This window comes from Procambarus clarkii, chromosome 80 (genome assembly GCF_040958095.1).
Source record: "Procambarus clarkii isolate CNS0578487 chromosome 80, FALCON_Pclarkii_2.0, whole genome shotgun sequence".
Lineage (NCBI taxonomy): Eukaryota > Metazoa > Arthropoda > Malacostraca > Decapoda > Cambaridae > Procambarus > Procambarus clarkii.
Genome location: NC_091229.1, coordinates 15,822,488 through 15,841,623, shown reverse-complemented (window position 1 = coordinate 15,841,623; position 19,136 = coordinate 15,822,488). Strand labels below are relative to the sequence as shown.

The 19,136-nt window shown below is 51.7% G+C and overlaps 1 protein-coding gene and 1 pseudogene across 2 annotated transcripts in view; one reads left to right on the top strand and one right to left on the bottom strand.

The window, feature by feature from the left end:
* The window catches only part of LOC123746408 (lachesin), a 198,836-nt gene that overhangs the window by 128,871 nt on the left and 50,829 nt on the right, over positions 1-19,136 (bottom strand). The window lies entirely within an intron of this gene.
* Positions 2,726-2,844, top strand: LOC123746417 (5S ribosomal RNA; annotated as a pseudogene).

Sequence of the window (19,136 nt, the reverse complement as noted above, 5' to 3'; positions counted from 1 at the left end):
CTAAATATTATCCAAAAATCCTATTAATAGAAAACTTTAATAATCCTAAAATTAACTGGACATCATGAATGAAGTCAATTATTTAATTGTAAGAAAAATCCTATTAATAAGATTTCAGGATTAAACTTTCAGGATTGTTAAATATGTTAATTGCATGATGGAGGCCAGTTTCTTGTATTTATTGCCAGGATGCAACGGTTTCGTATTTTATGTTGCAAATTGCTGTTATTGTTATCTATGTTATCGCGTGACTGGCAATTGTGAACTTGTTTTTGTTACATGTGCAATGATCGTTGACATTTGTTCGCGTTAGTGGCAATGATATTGACAGATTGTAGAGCAGGAACTTCAGGGGTGTGAGATACCAGGTTTACGGGTAAACTTTGAACGTTTCGTACACACAAATGAACGTCTCGTACACATACATGAACGTTTCGTACACACACATGAACGTCTCGTACACATACATGAACGTTTCGTACACACAAATGAACGCCTCGTACACACACATGAACGTCTCGTACACACACATGAATGTCTCGTGCACACACATGAACGTCTCGTACACACACATGAACGTCTCGTACACAGGCATGAACGTCTCGTACACACACATGAACGCCTCGTACACACACATGAACGCCTCGTACACAGGCATGAACGTCTCGTACACACACATGAACGTCTCGTACACACACATGAACGTCTCGTACACAGGCATGAACGTCTCGTACACACACATGAACGCCTCGTACACACACATGAACGTCTCGTACACAGGCATGAACGTCTCGTACACACACATGAACGCCTCGTACACACACACATGAACGCCTATATATAAATAACCCAGATCTCATCAAATGACTAAACCAGTGTTTCTTGCTGCACAAATTACGAAGGAAATAATTATCAGAGATACACTGTACGTAAAGCAGCCACATACAGTGGAAACGCTTGTTAAGACCTGACACCAGATGGCCCAAATATTAGCACTGAAATATAGCAATTTGCAAAACCAGCTTGAAAAATAGCTCGCAATGTAGCAAAAACAGCTTACAATGTAGCAAAAACAGCTTACAATGTAGCAAAAACCGCTTACAATGTAGCAAAAACAGCTTACAATGTAGCAAAAACCGCTTACAATGTAGCAAAAACAGCTTACAATGTAGCAAAAACCGCTTACAATGTAGCAAAAACAACTTACAATGTAGCAAAAACCGCTTACAATGTAGCAAAAACAGCTTACAATGTAGCAAAAACCGCTTACAATGTAGCAAAAACAACTTACAATGTAGCAAAAACCGCTTACAATGTAGCAAAAACAGCTTACAATGTAGCAAAAACCGCTTACAATGTAGCAAAAACAACTTACAATGTAGCAAAAACCGCTTACAATGTAGCAAAAACAGCTTACAATGTAGCAAAAACAGCTTACAATGTAGCAAAAACAGCTTACAATGTAGCAAAAACCGCTTACAATGTAGCAAAAACAGCTTACAATGTAGCAAAAACAGCTTACAATGTAGCAGAAACCGCTCGCAATGTAGCAAAAACAGCTTATAATGTAGGCAAAAACAGCTTACAATGTAGCAGAAACCGCTCGCAATGTAGGCAAAAACAGCTTATAATGTAGGCAAAAACAGCTTACAATGTAGCAGAAACCGCTCACAATGAAGCAAAAACAGCTTATAATGTAGGCAAAAACAGCTTATAATGTAGGCAAAAACAGCTTACAATGTAGCAAAAACAGCTTACAATGTAGCAAAAACAGCTTACAATGTAGCAAAAACAGCTTACAATGTAGCAAAAACAGCTTACAATGTAGCAAAAACAGCTTACAATGTAGCAAAAACAGCTTACAATGTAGCAAAAAAGCTTACAATGTAGCAAAAACAGCTTACAATGTAGCAAAAACGAACTTATAAAACTGGGAAACCAATCTATGCCCAGTCAGTCCTCCTTACCGTTCCCACCGTCACTAGACCGTCGTGCTAAAGTGCCCTTATCCTAACCTACCAGAGAACCCAAAACAGAAAACGGGAGAGTACGTCAGTTTCGTAAGCCGCCACCATTTTCTAGTGCGACAACTTCTGGCCTTAGGGAGAGTATACGTCTAAACTTCGACGTTCTATTAGGAGGACTAATAGGCCATCGACTGACCTCTCACCAGGATACAAGCCACAACAGTTGCCTGAGTCACAGGAACCTGTTTCATACAAGGCAAACTGTGCCATCTGTTGGAGAGGTACGTATAAAATATGTCTCAATGTGTCCTGGAATCGAACTCGGGTCTGATTGGCAGTGAGCAGACTGAATGATTACTGCGGTACAGGCTGACTACACCATTGGTCTACAGTAAGCAATATGGTACATTACACCTTCCCTGTTACGGGAGCCGCACGCACACGCGCACACACACACACACACACGCGCGCACACACACACACACACACACACACACACACACACACACACACACACACACACACACACACACACACACACACACACACACCGTCCGCGCCAGGGTGACAATGGGGGCCAGTAAGACACAACGAGGACGTTCGGCAGCTGCGGGAATGTCTTTGTCAACACACTCACCCTCCTTACTAACACTCTTAGACGTGTTCACGCCCTCACCCCCCCCCCACACACACACACACACACACTCACACACACACACACACACACACTCACACTCACACTCACACACACGTGGTATGCCACCAGCCACACCACGTTGAGAACACCGCTTCTCGTCCCATGAGCGAAGTTAAGCAACGTTGGGTTTCATTAGTACTTGGATGGCTGACCGCCTGGGAACACCAAATGCTGTTGGCAATAATTTTTTCGCTGGAAGACAGAAGAGTTATGGAGGACATGATCACCACATACAAGATTCTCAAACGAATTGATACGGTAGATAAGGACATTCCAAGATCGCGCCAGGAGTGCAGGAGAGGACTGGCACAATATATATATGTGTCAACCAAAGCAGGAGGAGAACACCACACATCACCCAGACTGGCACCACACATCACCCAGACTGGCACCACACAGGCACTATAACCCCACAACACCTTAAGCGCCTCATAAACAAAGGGAGAACTGCCAGAAATGCTGAAAACTACATATAACAAAAAAGTAGTTTTTTAACTTTTTTTTTGTTTTTTAAACAAAAATTTGTAGTTTTGTATTTTTGAAAAATACAAAACTACAAATGGCGGTCATTTTCGAGGAAGGACACGACCACCAGATCTTCAATTACAAACTTTTGTAACTGTGATGCATCAGTTGTAAAAACTTCCAAATGGATAACTAGAAATCTAGTTTCTTTTCTAGTTATCTAGATAACTAGATAACCAGAAAGTGGATAACGGAGTATCGAGCAGAGGGATAATTTTGTCCTAGCGAGAGCAGTGTTTTACGGGTTGGGCAGTGTGGTATGATGGCAGGGGAGGGAAGGATAAGTGTGCTGCGTTTTCTAGGATTACCACAAAGCTGTTGACACTGTTCTCAATAAAAGACACACACAGAGTTTACTTTAGTCCTGGACACTGCTACTCTGGGTTTACTTTGGGCTAAAGTATACTTTCTGGTTGGTCAGTATAAGTATTGTTTGTGGCCTTAATAACCCTTCAGTGGTTGAGAGGTCGTTAAGGTTAACACTAAACTGGGAGGAATACTGCTGGCCCGTGACGACCCGTGACTGTCCACGTGACGACCCGTGACTGTCCACGTGACGACCCGTGACTGTCCACGTGGCGACCCGTGACTGTCCACGTGACGACCCGTGACTGTCCACGTGGCGACCCGTGACTGTCCACGTGACGACCCGTGACTGTCTACGTTACGACCCGTGACTGTCTATGTGGCGACCCGTGACTGTCCACGTGACGACCCGTGACTGTCTACGTTACGACCCGTGACTGTCCACCTGGCGACCCGTGACTGTCCACGTGACGACCCGTGACTGTCCACCTGGCGACCCTTGACTGTCCACCTGACGACGCGTGACTGTCCACCTGACGACGCGTGACTGTCCACCTGGCGACCCGTGACTTTCCATGTGACGACCCGTGACTGTTCATGTGACAACCCGTGACTGTTCATGTGACGACCCGTGACTGTCTACGTGACGACCCGTGACTGTCCATATGACGACCCGTGACTGTCCAAGTGACGACCCGTGACTGTCCACGTGGCGACCCGTGACTGTCCACGTGACGACCCGTGACTGTCCATGTGATGACCCGTGACTGTCCATGTGACGACCCGTGACTGTCCATGTGACGACCCGTGACTGTGCATGTGACGACCCGTGACTGTCCATGTGACGACCCGTGACTGTCCACGTGACGACCCGTGACTGTCCATGTGATGATCCGTGACTGTCTACGTGACGACCCGTGACTGTCCATGTGACGACCCGTGACTGTCCACGTGACGACCCGTGACTGTCCACGTGACGACCCGTGACTGTCCATGTGACGACCCGTGACTGTCTACGTGACGACCCGTGACTGTCCACCTGACGACCCGTGACTGTCCACCTGACGACCCGTGACTGCCCACGTGACGACCCGTGACTGTCCACCTGGCGACCCGTGACTGTCCACCTGGCGACCCGTGACTGTCCATGTAACGACCCGTGACTGTCCACGTGACGACCCGTGACTGTCTACGTGACGACCCGTGACTGTCCACCTGACGACCCGTGACTGTCTACGTGACGACCCGTGACTGTCTACGTGACGACCCGTGACTGTCCACCTGGCGACCCGTGACTGTCCATGTGACGACCTGTGACTGTCCACGTGACGACCCGTGACTGTCTACGTGACAACCCGTGACTGTCCACCTGACGACCCGTGACTGTCCACGTGACGACCCGTGACTGTCCACCTGACGACCCGTGACTGTCTACGTGACAACCCGTGACTGTCCACCTGACGACCCGTGACTGTCCACGTGACGACCCGTGACTGTCCACCTGACGACCCGTGACTGTCCACGTGACGGTCCATGTGACGACCGTGACTGTCCATGTGACGACCGTGACTGTCTACGTGACGACCCGTGACTGTCCATGTGACTACCCGTGACTGTCCACGTGACGGTCCATGTGACGACCGTGACTGTCCATGTGACGACCCGTGACTGTCCATATGACGACCCGTGACTGTCCACGTGACGACCCGTGACTGTCCACGTGACGACCCGTGACTGTCCACGTGGCGACCCGTGACTGTCCACGTGACGACCCGTGACTGTGCGTGTCGATGAGAGGTAAACAGTCTGGGTGAACAACCCGTTCTCGCACTTGCTTATAGTCAATATCTTGCTTATGAATAAGTGCATATGTGACATAGTAATTTATTGTGTATATTTGAGTTTACCTTGAAAAGTTGAATCGAAAACACCGACCTAACCTAACCTTCTTAGTATGTTAAGATATTACAATTAGTACTGAACCTATACCTATATTGATATTGCAGTTTTATAAAAAATAATAAAACAAAACTAAAATATTTAAATAAATTGTAAAGTAACTCAGGATATTGTCAAATTTTGTATAAAATCTCTATTTAAATTTAAATTTTGCCCCGAGGGGCGAGTTTATTGGGCAGCGTCACTCATCCTGTGAGTGGACACACCGCCCTAGTGACAGTATTGGGCAGCGCCACTCATCCTGTGAGTGGACATACCGCCATAGTGACAGTATTGGGCAGCGTCACTCATCCTGTGAGTGGACACACCGCCATAGTGACAGTATTGGGCAGCGTCACTCATCCTGTGAGTGGACACACCGCCATAGTGACAGTATTGGGCAGCGTCACTCATCCTGTGAGTGGACACACCGCCATAGTGACAGTATTGGGCAGCGCCACTCATCCTGTGAGTGGACACACCGCCATAGTGACAGTATTGGGCAGCGTCACTCATCTTGTGAGTGGACACACCGCCATAGTGACAGTATTGGGCAGCGCCACTCATCCTGTGAGTGGACACTACCGCCATAGTGACAGTATTGGGCAGCGCCACTCATCCTGTGAGTGGACACACCGCCATAGTGACAGTATTGGGCAGCGCCACTCATCCTGTGAGTGGACACACCGCCATAGTGACAGTATTGGGCAGCGCCACTCATCCTGTGAGTGGACACACCACCATAGTGACAGTATTGGGCAGCGTCACTCATCTTGTGAGTGGACACACCGCCATAGTGACAGTATTGGGCAGCGCCACTCATCCTGTGAGTGGACATACCGCCATAGTGACAGTATTGGACAGCGTCACTCATCCTGTGAGTGGACACACCGCCATAGTGACAGTATTGGGCAGCGTCACTCATCCTGTGAGTGGACACACCGCCATAGTGACAGTATTGGGCAGCGTCACTCATCCTGTGAGTGGACACACCGCCATAGTGACAGTATTGGGCAGCGCCACTCATCCTGTGAGTGGACACACCGCCATAGTGACAGTATTGGGCAGCGCCACTCATCCTGTGAGTGGACACACCGCCCTAGTGACAGTATTGGGCAGCGTCACTCATCCTGTGAGTGGACACACCGCCATAGTGACAGTATTGGGCAGCGCCACTCATCCTGTGAGTGGACACACCGCCATAGTGACAGTATTGGGCAGCGCCACTCATCCTGTGAGTGGACACACCGCCATAGTGACAGTATTGGTCAGCGTCACTCATCTTGTGAGTGGATACACCGCCATAGTGACAGTATTGGGCAGCGCCACTCATCCTGTGAGTGGACACACCGCCATAGTGACAGTATTGGGCAGCGCCACTCATCTTGTGAGTGGACACACCGCCATAGTGACAGTATTGGGCAGCGCCACTCATCTTGTGAGTGGACACACCGCCATAGTGACAGTATTGGGCAGCGCCACTCATCTTGTGAGTGGACACACCGCCATAGTGACAGTATTGGGCAGCGCCACTCATCCTGTGAGTGGACACACCGCCATAGTGACAGTATTGGGCAGCGCCACTCATCTTGTGAGTGGACACACCGCCATAGTGACAGTATTGGGCAGCGCCACTCATCTTGTGAGTGGACACACCGCCATAGTGACAGTATTGGGCAGCGCCACTCATCTTGTGAGTGGACACACCGCCATAGTGACAGTATTGGGCAGCGCCACTCATCCTGTGAGTGGACACACCGCCATAGTGACAGTATTGGGCAGCGTCACTCATCCTGTGAGTGGACACGCCGCCATAGTGACAGTATTGGGCAGCGTCACTCATCCTGTGAGTGGACACACTGCCATAGTGACAGTATTGGGCAGCGCCACTCATCCTGTGAGTGGACACACCGCCATAGTGACAGTATTGGGCAGCGTCACTCATCCTGTGAGTGGACACACTGCCATAGTGACAGTATTGGGCAGCGCCACTCATCCTGTGAGTGGACACACCGCCATAGTGACAGTATTGGGCAGCGTCACTCATCCTGTGAGTGGACACACCGCCATAGTGACAGTATTGGGCAGCGCCACTCATCCTGTGAGTGGACACACCGCCATAGTGACAGTATTGGGCAGCGTCACTCATCCTGTGAGTGGACACACTGCCATAGTGACAGTATTGGGCAGCGCCACTCATCCTGTGAGTGGACACACCGCCATAGTGACAGTATTGGGCAGCGTCACTCATCCTGTGAGTGGACACACCGCCATAGTGACAGTATTGGGCAGCGCCACTCATCCTGTGAGTGGACACACCGCCATAGTGACAGTATTGGGCAGCGCCACTCATCCTGTGAGTGGACACACCGCCATAGTGACAGTATTGGGCAGCGTCACTCATCCTGTGAGTGGACACACCGCCATAGTGACAGTATTGGGCAGCGCCACTCATCCTGTGAGTGGACACACCGCCATAGTGACAGTATTGGGCAGCGTCACTCATCCTGTGAGTGGACACACCGCCATAGTGACAGTATTGGGCAGCGCCACTCATCCTGTGAGTGGACACACCGCCATAGTGACAGTATTGGGCAGCGTCACTCATCCTGTGAGTGGACACACCGCCATAGTGACAGTATTGGGCAGCGTCACTCATCCTGTGAGTGGACACACCGCCATAGTGACAGTATTGGGCAGCGCCACTCATCCTGTGAGTGGACACACCGCCATAGTGACAGTATTGGGCAGCGCCACTCATCCTGTGAGTGGACACACCGCCATAATGACAGTATTGGGCAGCGCCACTCATCCTGTGAGTGGACACACCGCCATAATGACAGTATTGGGCAGCGCCACTCATCCTGTGAGTGGACACACCGCCATAATGACAGTATTGGGCAGCGTCACTCATCCTGTGAGTGGACACACCGCCATAATGACAGTATTGGGCAGCGTCACTCATCCTGTGAGTGGACACACCGCCATAGTGACAGTATTGGGCAGCGTCACTCATCCTGTGAGTGGACACACCGCCATAATGACAGTATTGGGCAGCGCCACTCATCCTGTGAGTGGACACACCGCCATAATGACAGTATTGGGCAGCGTCACTCATCCTGTGAGTGGACACACCGCCATAGTGACAGTATTGGGCAGCGTCACTCATCCTGTGAGTGGACACACCGCCATAATGACAGTATTGGGCAGCGCCACTCATCCTGTGAGTGGACACACCGCCATAATGACAGTATTGGGCAGCGTCACTCATCCTGTGAGTGGACACACCGCCATAATGACAGTATTGGGCAGCGTCACTCATCCTGTGAGTGGACACACCGCCATAATGACAGTATTGGGCAGCGCCACTCATCCTGTGAGTGGACACACCGCCATAATGACAGTATTGGGCAGCGTCACTCATCCTGTGAGTGGACACACCGCCATAATGACAGTATTGGGCAGCGCCACTCATCCTGTGAGTGGACACACCGCCATAGTGACAGTATTGGGCAGCGCCACTCATCTTGTGAGTGGACACACCGCCATAATGACAGTATTGGGCAGCGCCACTCATCCTGTGAGTGGACACGCCGCCATAGTGACAGTATTGGGCAGCGCCACTCATCCTGTGAGTGGACACACCGCCATAGTGACAGTATTGGGCAGCGCCACTCATCCTGTGAGTGGACACGCCGCCATAGTGACAGTATTGGGCAGCGCCACTCATCCTGTGAGTGGACACACCGCCATAGTGACAGTATTGGGCAGCGCCACTCATCCTGTGAGTGGACACACCGCCATAGTGACAGTATTGGGCAGCGCCACTCATCCTGTGAGTGGACACACCGCCATAGTGACAGTATTGGGCAGCGCCACTCATCCTGTGAGTGGACACACCGCCATAGTGACAGTATTGGGCAGCGCCACTCATCCTGTGAGTGGACACACCGCCATAGTGACAGTATTGGGCAGCGCCACTCATCCTGTGAGTGGACACACCGCCATAGTGACAGTATTGGGCAGCGCCACTCATCCTGTGAGTGGACACACCGCCATAGTGACAGTATTGGGCAGCGCCACTCATCCTGTGAGTGGACACACCGCCATAGTGACAGTATTGGGCAGCGCCACCCATCCTGTGAGTGGACACACCGCCATAGTGACAGTATTGGGCAGCACCACTCATCCTGTGAGTGGACACACCGCCATAGTGACAGTATTGGGCAGCGTCACTCATCCTGTGAGTGGACACACCGCCATAGTGACAGTATTGGGCAGCGTCACTCATCCTGTGAGTGGACACACCGCCATAGTGACAGTATTGGGCAGCGTCACTCATCCTGTGAGTGGACACACCGCCATAATGACAGTATTGGGCAGCGTCACTCATCCTGTGAGTGGACACACCGCCATAGTGACAGTATTGGGCAGCGCCACTCATCCTGTGAGTGGACACGCCGCCATAGTGACAGTATTGGGCAGCGCCACTCATCCTGTGAGTGGACACACCGCCATAATGACAGTATTGGGCAGCGCCACTCATCCTGTGAGTGGACACGCCGCCATAGTGACAGTATTGGGCAGCGCCACTCATCCTGTGAGTGGACACACCGCCATAGTGACAGTATTGGGCAGCGCCACTCATCCTGTGAGTGGACACGCCGCCATAGTGACAGTATTGGGCAGCGCCACTCATCCTGTGAGTGGACACACCGCCATAGTGACAGTATTGGGCAGCGCCACTCATCCTGTGAGTGGACACACCGCCATAGTGACAGTATTGGGCAGCGCCACTCATCCTGTGAGTGGACATACCGCCATAGTGACAGTATTGGGCAGCGTCACTCATCTTGTGAGTGGACACACCGCCCTAGTGACAGTATTGGGCAGCGCCACTCATCCTGTGAGTGGACACGCCGCCATAGTGACAGTATTGGGCAGCGCCACTCATCCTGTGAGTGGACACACCGCCATAGTGACAGTATTGGGCAGCGCCACTCATCCTGTGAGTGGACACACCGCCATAGTGACAGTATTGGGCAGCGCCACTCATCCTGTGAGTGGACACACCGCCATAGCAGCATGTACAACACTCCCCAATAGGAAGAAAACCCGCTGGGTTGTTCATCCTGTCACTTGTACCCAGACACAGCTGGGACTTGCTTAACTGTCTCAAGTGAACAACTCCTCAAACAAGAAGATTAACAACTGTCAACCCTTAAAAGCTTACGTTATCTTGCGGGTGCAAAATGGGGGAATCTTTTAAGAACAGTATCAATATTTGACAAATAGTGTTTTCCTAACTCAAACAATGTGGGGTTTATTATTCTACACATATTCCTAATGTCTCTCAGGTGTTCACATTCACGTAGATAGTGGTGAAGGCGGTGTCCGTCACTCTCACCACAGATTCTGCAACTTCGCTGATCAACTGTTGTTTCCATTCCATATCTCCATGGATATTTGTATCCAAGACGGATTCTTGCTATTGCTGATTCTCTCCCTCGTCCTCCTCCTCTTCGGCCATACTGATTGGGATTGCCAGCTGCAACCATGTTGTACCATCGTACAGATTCACTGGTTTGTGCTTCTATCCTCCTTTCCTCAGTTACCTTATCACGGTGATGTTGCCTGATAATACCTCTAATTTGTAGTAGAGTCTTGGGTATGAAGTATTCAATATGGTCTCCTTCAGCGCCTTCAGCAGCCAGCACATCTGCTCGTTCATTCCCACATATTCCAACATGGGAGGGGATCCACAGAAACTTGATGACTCTTCCCTGATTGGTCAGTACTCTCACAGCTCTCTTAATTTCAGCGACTATTGCAAGATTTTCTGCCCGATTTTTACTTAGGCTTTGCAGTGCTGCTTTTGAATCGGTGCAAATCACTGCACCATTAGTGTTCATCTCTCTATTGTTCAATAAAACTGAGAGAAAAAGTAATGCCTTGAAAAAAAATGGCTTGGAATATGTCACATATGTACTTATTTATAAGCGAAATAATAACTACAAGCAATAAGTCATATATGTGCTATCTTGTACGCGAGCAGGTTGCAACAGAGCTGAAGATCAACTCCTAACAGGTGAGTACAGCTAGGTGAGTCCACCCACGTACGATAGGTGGTGGTGTAGGGTGGACCATAATTGGGTGAGGCGGGTGGAGGTGCGGCCAATTACCCGGGCTTGACAGTGTGTGTGTGTACTCACCTAGTTCTACTGGCCGGGGGGTTGGGTTTTGCCTTTCAACTCCCACCTCTCAACTATCACCCAGCTGATGTACAGGTTCCTGAGCCTACTGGACTCTATCATATCTACAGTTGAAATTGTGTATGGAGTCAAACTCCACCACATCACGGCCTAATGCATTCCATTTGTTAACTATTCTGATTGAAAAAATCTAATGTCTCTATGGCTCATTTGGGCACTCAGTTTCCACCTGTGTCCCCTAGTGCGTGTGCCCCTTTGGTAAAATAGTCTGTCTTTATCTACCCCGATTAATTCCTTTGAGAACCTTGTATGTGGTAATCATGTCCCTCTAACTCTTCTTTGTGTGTGTGTGTGTAAGAGAGAGAGTGAGTGAGTTTCACCAGGTTCCTTGTATGATCGTTGCTATGTGATAGTGTCAAAGCACATTCTCATGGAAATAAATGAGTCTCAATGAGCAGCCTTCAAATGAGCTGAGGTAGGATAACAGCTCTTGCTTGCAGTTTCACCAGGTATAGTCAACTGAAAGTCCTTATGAACCTTAGTCTTAGTTAAACAAAACAAGAGAGTAGAGAGAGTATGTAAATAATGAGAGGGCCTACTGTAGGTCTGTGGCTGGCACTGGTGCCTACCAGTTGCTCCCATGGTGCCCAGTTCACATGGTGCCCCAGTTCACATGGTGCCCCAGTTCACATGGTGCCCAGTTCACATGGTGCCCCAGTTCACATGGTGCCCCAGTTCACATGGTGCCCCAGTTCACATGGTGCCCCAGTTCACATGGTGCCCCAGTTCACATGGTGTCCAGTTCACATGGTGCCCCAGTTCACATGGTGTCCCAGTTCACATGGTGTCCCAGTTCACATGGTGTCCCAGTTCACATAGTGTCCCAGTTCACATGGTGTCCCAGTTCACATGGGGTCCCAGTTCACATGGTGTCCCAGTTCACATGGTGTCCCAGTTCACATGGTGCCCAGTTCACATGGTGCCCAGTTCACATGGTGTCCAGTTCACATGGTGCCCCAGTTCACATGGTGCCCCAGTTCACATGGTTCCAGAGCTTCTGTGTCGGCCAGTGGCTAACAGGAGCCAGCAGTCGTCTGCTCCTGTACCCTCCTGTGTAAAACTAGTAGGGTAAGGCTTACCATGAGCTATGGGAAGGGAAAGCTCTCAGCCTGCTAACAGGAGTTAGCAGTCGTCTGCTCCTGTACCCTCCTGTGTAAAACTAGTAGGGTAAGGCTTACCATGAGCTATGGGAAGGGAAAGCTCTCAGCCTGCTAACAGGAGTCAGCAGTCGTCTGCTCCTGTACCCTCCTGTGTAAAACTAGTAGGGTAAGGCTTACCATGAGCTATGGGAAGGGAAAGCTCTCAGCCTGCTAACAGGAGTCAGCAGTCGTCTGCTCCTGTACCCTCCTGTGTAAAACTAGTAAGGTAAGGCTTACCATGAGCTATGGGAAAGGAAAGCTCTCAGCCTGCTAACAGGAGTTAGCAGTCGTCTGCTCCTGTACCCTCCTGTGTAAAACTAGTAGGGTAAGGCTTACCATGAGCTATGGGAAGGGAAAGCTCTCAGCCTGCTAACAGGAGTCAGCAGTCGTCTGCTCCTGTACCCTCCTGTGTAAAACTAGTAGGGTAAGGCTTACCATGAGCTATGGGAAGGGAAAGCTCTCAGCCTGCTAACAGGAGTCAGCAGTCGTCTGCTCCTGTACCCTCCTGTGTAAAACTAGTAGGGTAAGGCTTACCATGAGCTATGGGAAGGGAAAGCTCTCAGCCTGCTAACAGGAGTCAGCAGTCGTCTGCTCCTGTACCCTCCTGTGTAAAACTAGTAGGGTAAGGCTTACCATGAGCTATGGGAAGGGAAAGCTCTCAGCCTGCTAACAGGAGTCAGCAGTCGTCTGCTCCTGTACCCTCCTGTGTAAAACTAGTAAGGTAAGGCTTACCATGAGCTATGGGAAAGGAAAGCTCTCAGCCTGCTAACAGGAGTTAGCAGTCGTCTGCTCCTGTACCCTCCTGTGTAAAACTAGTAGGGTAAGGCTTACCATGAGCTATGGGAAGGGAAAGCTCTCAGCCTGCTAACAGGAGTCAGCAGTCGTCTGCTCCTGTACCCTCCTGTGTAAAACTAGTAGGGTAAGGCTTACCATGAGCTATGGGAAGGGAAAGCTCTCAGCCTGCTAACAGGAGTCAGCAGTCGTCTGCTCCTGTACCCTCCTGTGTAAAACTAGTAGGGTAAGGCTTACCATGAGCTATGGGAAGGGAAAGCTCTCAGCCTGCTAACAGGAGTCAGCAGTCGTCTGCTCCTGTACCCTCCTGTGTAAAACTAGTAAGGTAAGGCTTACCATGAGCTATGGGAAAGGAAAGCTCTCAGCCTGCTAACAGGAGTCAGCAGTCGTCTGTTCTTCATTCTTTAAAATGGACAAGCAAATTTTGGATAAATTGTTAGGATGTCGTCCAGAACACCTGAGTCAATGAAATAGTTACACAGTTGGTGGTACAAGAGGCCAGGAGGTCTAAAGTCCTTTACAGTTGAGCTTTGCTCTTTCGGCCCGCCTCTCAACTGTGAATCAACTGTTTACAAACTACTTTTTTTTCCTCCACACCACACAAACACACACCAGGAAGCAGCCCGTGACAGCTGACTAACTCCAAGGTACCTATTTACTGCTAGGTAACAGAGGCATTCAGGGTGAAAGAAACTTTGCCCATTTGCCTGATGCGGGAATCGATCCCGCGCCACAGAATTACGAGTCCTGCGCTCAGGACTGTGTCCTGAGTTCTATGCGGTGCTTGCCCAGTTGTTCCGTCTGTGTGTACGAGACAGGATCATCGCGTGTGTCGGTACTGTCACTTCAGACGGATGGGTTACGTAACTGTCAACAATGTGTTTTGCTGTATGACGTCACGAACAGCGGTGATGACGTCACATGTTTTGTCTTGGAGTCGCTGTAAGTGGCGCGTCGTGGAGCCCAACCACTTAAGTCGCCCAGATAGACCACTTAAATCCCCGCTTGCTTTCTTGCACAGATCTGACGTTACCAAACACGTTAATAAATCTCTGACGGCGTGATATTTCCTGCCATAACTGGCGGGTACCTCGGGTGGGTGTACGTCAGCCCCATTGGTCCTGGCACCATGGTACCCTAGTGGTCCTGGCACCATGGTACCCTAGTGGTCCTGGCACCATGGTACCCTAGTGGTCCTGGCACCATGGTACCCTAGTGGTCCTGGCACCATGGTACCCTAGTGGTCCTGGCACCATGGTACCCTAGTGGTCCTGGCACCATGGTACCCTAGTGGTCCTGGCACCATGGTACCCTAGTGGTCCTGGCACCATGGTACCCTAGTGGTCCTGGCACCATGGTACCCTAGTGGTCCTGGCACCATGGTACCCTAGTGGTCCTGGCACCATGGTACCCTAGTGGTCCTGGCACCATGGTACCCTAGTGGTCCTGGCACCATGGTACCCTAGTGGTCCTGGCACCATGGTACCCTAGTGGTCCTGGCACCATGGTACCCTAGTGGTCCTGGCACCATGGTACCCTAGTGGTCCTGGCACCATGGTACCCTAGTGGTCCTGGCACCATGGTACCCTAGTGGTCCTGGCACCATGGTACCCTAGTGGTCCTGGCACCATGGTACCCTAGTGGTCCTGGCACCATGGTACCCTAGTGGTCCTGGCACCATGGTACCCTAGTGGTCCTGGCACCATGGTACCCTAGTGGTCCTGGCACCATGGTACCCTAGTGGTCCTGGCACCATGGTACCCTAGTGGTCCTGGCACCATGGTACCCTAGTGGTCCTGGCACCATGGTACCCTAGTGGTCCTGGCACCATGGTACCCTAGTGGTCCTGGCACCATGGTACCCTAGTGGTCCTGGCACCATGGTACCCTAGTGGTACTTGCCACCATGTTGGTACCAGCGGTACACCAGGATGAGTTGTTGTATATAGATGGTCTGAGGTGGACCAGGTAGTGGTGACGGTTAGTGTGTATTGTGTGGTGGGTGTGGGGGAGGCTAGCCCGCCCCCCGTCCTCCTGTGTATGGTGCGTGTGTGTGTGTGTGTGTGTGTATTGTGTGGTGGGTGTGGGGGAGGCTAGCCCGCCCCCCGTCCTCCTGTGTATGGTGTGTGTGTGTGTGTGTGTGTGTATTGTGTGGTGGGTGTGGGGGAGGCTAGCCCGCCCCCCGTCCTCCTGTGTATGGTGCGTGTGTGTGTGTGTGTGTGTATTGTGTGGTGGGTGTGGGGGAGGCTAGCCCGCCCCCGTCCTCCTGTGTATGGTGTGTGTGTGTGTGTGTGTGTGTATTGTGTGGTGGGTGTGGGGGAGGCTAGCCCGCCCCCCGTCCTCCTGTGTATGGTGTGTGTGTGTGTGTGTGTGTGTGTATTGTGTGGTGGGTGTGGGGGAGGCTAGCCCGCCCCCCGTCCTCCTGTGTATGGTGTGTGTGTGTGTGTGTGTGTGTATTGTGTGGTGGGTGTGGGGGAGGCTAGCCCGCCCCCCGTCCTCCTGTGTATGGTGCGTGTGTGTGTGTGTGTGTGTATTGTGTGGTGGGTGTGGGGGAGGCTAGCCCGCCCCCCGTCCTCCTGTGTATGGTGCGTGTGTGTGTGTGTGTGTGTATTGTGTGGTGGGTGTGGGGGAGGCTAGCCCGCCCCCCGTCCTCCTGTGTATGGTGCGTGTGTGTGTGTGTGTGTGTATTGTGTGGTGGGTGTGGGGGAGGCTAGCCCGCCCCCCGTCCTCCTGTGTATGGTGCGCGTGTGTGTGTGTGTGTGTGTATTGTGTGGTGGGTGTGGGGGAGGCTAGCCCGCCCCCCGTCCTCCTGTGTATGGTGTGTGTGTGTGTGTATACTGCCTGTGTATGGTGCGTGTGTGTGTGTGTGTGTGTGTGTGTGTGTGTGTGTGTGTGTGTGTGTGTGTGTGTGTGTATACTGCCTGTGTATGGTGTGTGTGTGTGTGTGTGTGTGTGTGTGTGTGTGTGTGTGTGTGTGTGTGTGTGTGTGTGTGTGTGTGTGTGTGTGTGTATACTGCCTGTGTATGGTGTGTGTGTGTGTGTGTGTGTGTGTGTGTGTGTGTGTGTGTGTGTGTGTGTGTGTGTGTATACTGCCTGTGTATGGTGCGTGTGTGGAGTATATACCCTCCTGTGTATAGTGTATAACCCCCCCCCCCCCTCCTTTACGAAACACGCCTCACTGAGAGCTAAAGAGCCACCCTCTCTACAGTATAAACATTCACACCAGGGTAATAATGGGTGTGGGAGGTGGAGGTGTCAGAGTAAACAAGAGAGGCGCGGGAGAGAGAGAGAGGTGATTGGGCACACACACTCACACAGAGAATGACAATGACATATGTGAGGTGCTCAGCTAAATCTTCCGTGACATTAACCTACAGTCTGAGCCTTCAGCATCCTCTCTAAGACTCTCCAAGTCTAGAGAGAATGTCTCTCTCTAGACTTGAAGAAGGGTTGAAGCTAAAGAACTTCGGTTTCAACTCTTTGACCATGTCGTAGCTCAGTCGATTAAGGCAGCGTCCAGGATGCTCCCGGACGCAGGTTCGAATCCTTGTTACGGCCCTTGTGGATTTGTTCGATTGAAGCTGCTCAACTAATAGTCATCTCCCAGCTTCTCAACTAGTCAGTTTTCATCTATTTTGAACGCCGTCTAATTTTTACTGCCAAGGTTATATCCACTTTGCATCTATTTTCCTCTACCATCTATTTTAGTTTTCCGTCTATTAAAAAAATGCCTCTTATTTTCACATCCATCTCAAGCGCTCTCCTCTTCCAGTGATAATTCTTCGTCAAGTATCAGTTTACAAGGGTAGGCACTTGACACCTGGTGGTTAGAGGCGAGGCTACGGTCATTAGCCCACACGTCCGACACTTTACCATAGAGATAATGAGGTGCATTGGCGATGTGGGTGATGCCTGGCCTCACAGTGAGGGGTAATGAGGCAGTGAGGGTCACCTGGAGCAGCGGTCAGGTCACGTGTACACCTTGATGGATGGTGCCGCCACATATGTGCTATGGTGGTGGTGGTGCCGCCACATATGTGCTATGGTGGTGGTGGTGCCGCCACATATGTGCTATGGTGGTGGTGGTGCCGCCACATATGTGCTATGGTGGTGGTGGTGCCGCCACATATGTGCTATGGTGGTGGTGGTGCCGCCACATATGTGCTATGGTGGTGGTGGTGGTGCCTCGTGTACTCATCTGTGTGTGCCTCTATCCTCGACCTCTAGCTCAACAGTTACAGCCCCGCTCCTGGGCCAGGTAAGTCCACTACGGGCTCACCATAGCCCGTGCTACTTGCCCCGCTCCTGTGGCAGGTAAGTCCACTATGGGCTCACCATAGCCCGTGCTACTTGCCCCTCTCCTGTGCCAGGTAAGTCCACTACGGGCTCACCATAGCCCGTGCTACTTGCCCCGCTCCTGTGCCAGGTAAGTCCACTACGGGCTCACCATAGTCCGTGCTACTTGCCCCGCTCCTGTGCCAGGTAAGTCCACTACGGGCTCACCATAGCCCGTGCTACTTGCCCCGCTCCTGTGGCAGGTAAGTCCACTATGGGCTCACCATAGCCCGTGCTACTTGCCCCTCTCCTGTGCCAGGTAAGTCCACTACGGGCTCACCATAGCCCGTGCTACTTGCCCTGCTCCTGTGCCAGGTAAGTCCACTACGGGCTCACCATAGCCCGTGCTACTTGCCCCGCTCCTGTGCCAGGTAAGTCCACTACGGGCTCACCATAGCCCGTGCTACTTGCCCCGCTCCTGTGCCAGGTAAGTCCGCTACGGGCTCACCATAGCCCGTGCTACTTGCCCCGCTCCTGTGCCAGGTAAGGCCACTACGGGCTCACCATAGCCCGTGCTACTTGCCCCGCTCCTGTGCCAGGTAAGTCCACTACGGGCTCACCATAGCCCGTGCTACTTGCCCCGCTCCTGTGCCAGGTAAGTCCACTACGGGCTCACCATAGCCCGTGCTACTTGCCCCGCTCCTGTGCCAGGTAAGGCCACTACGGGCTCACCATAGCCCGTGCTACTTGCCCCGCTCCTGTGCCAGGTAAGGTCACTACGGGCTCACCATAGCCCGTGCTACTTGCCCCGCTCCTGTGCCAGGTTAGTCCGCTACGGGCTCACCATAGCCCGTGCTACTTGCCCCGCTCCTGTGCCAGGTAAGTCCACTACGGGCTCACCATAGCCCGTGCTACTTGCCCCGCTCCTGTGCCAGGTAAGTCCACTACGGGCTCACCATAGTCCGTGCTACTTGCACCGCTCCTGTGCCAGGTAAGTCCACTACGGGCTCACCATAGCCCGTGCTACTTGCCCCGCTCCTGTGCCAGGTAAGTCCACTACGGGCTCACCATAGCCCGTGCTACTTGCACCGCTCCTGTGCCAGGTAAGTCCACTACGGGCTCACCATAGCCCGTGCTACTTGCCCCGCTCCTGTGCCAGGTAAGTCCACTACGGGCTCACCATAGCCCGTGCTACTTGCCCCGCTCCTGTGCCAGGTAAGTCCACT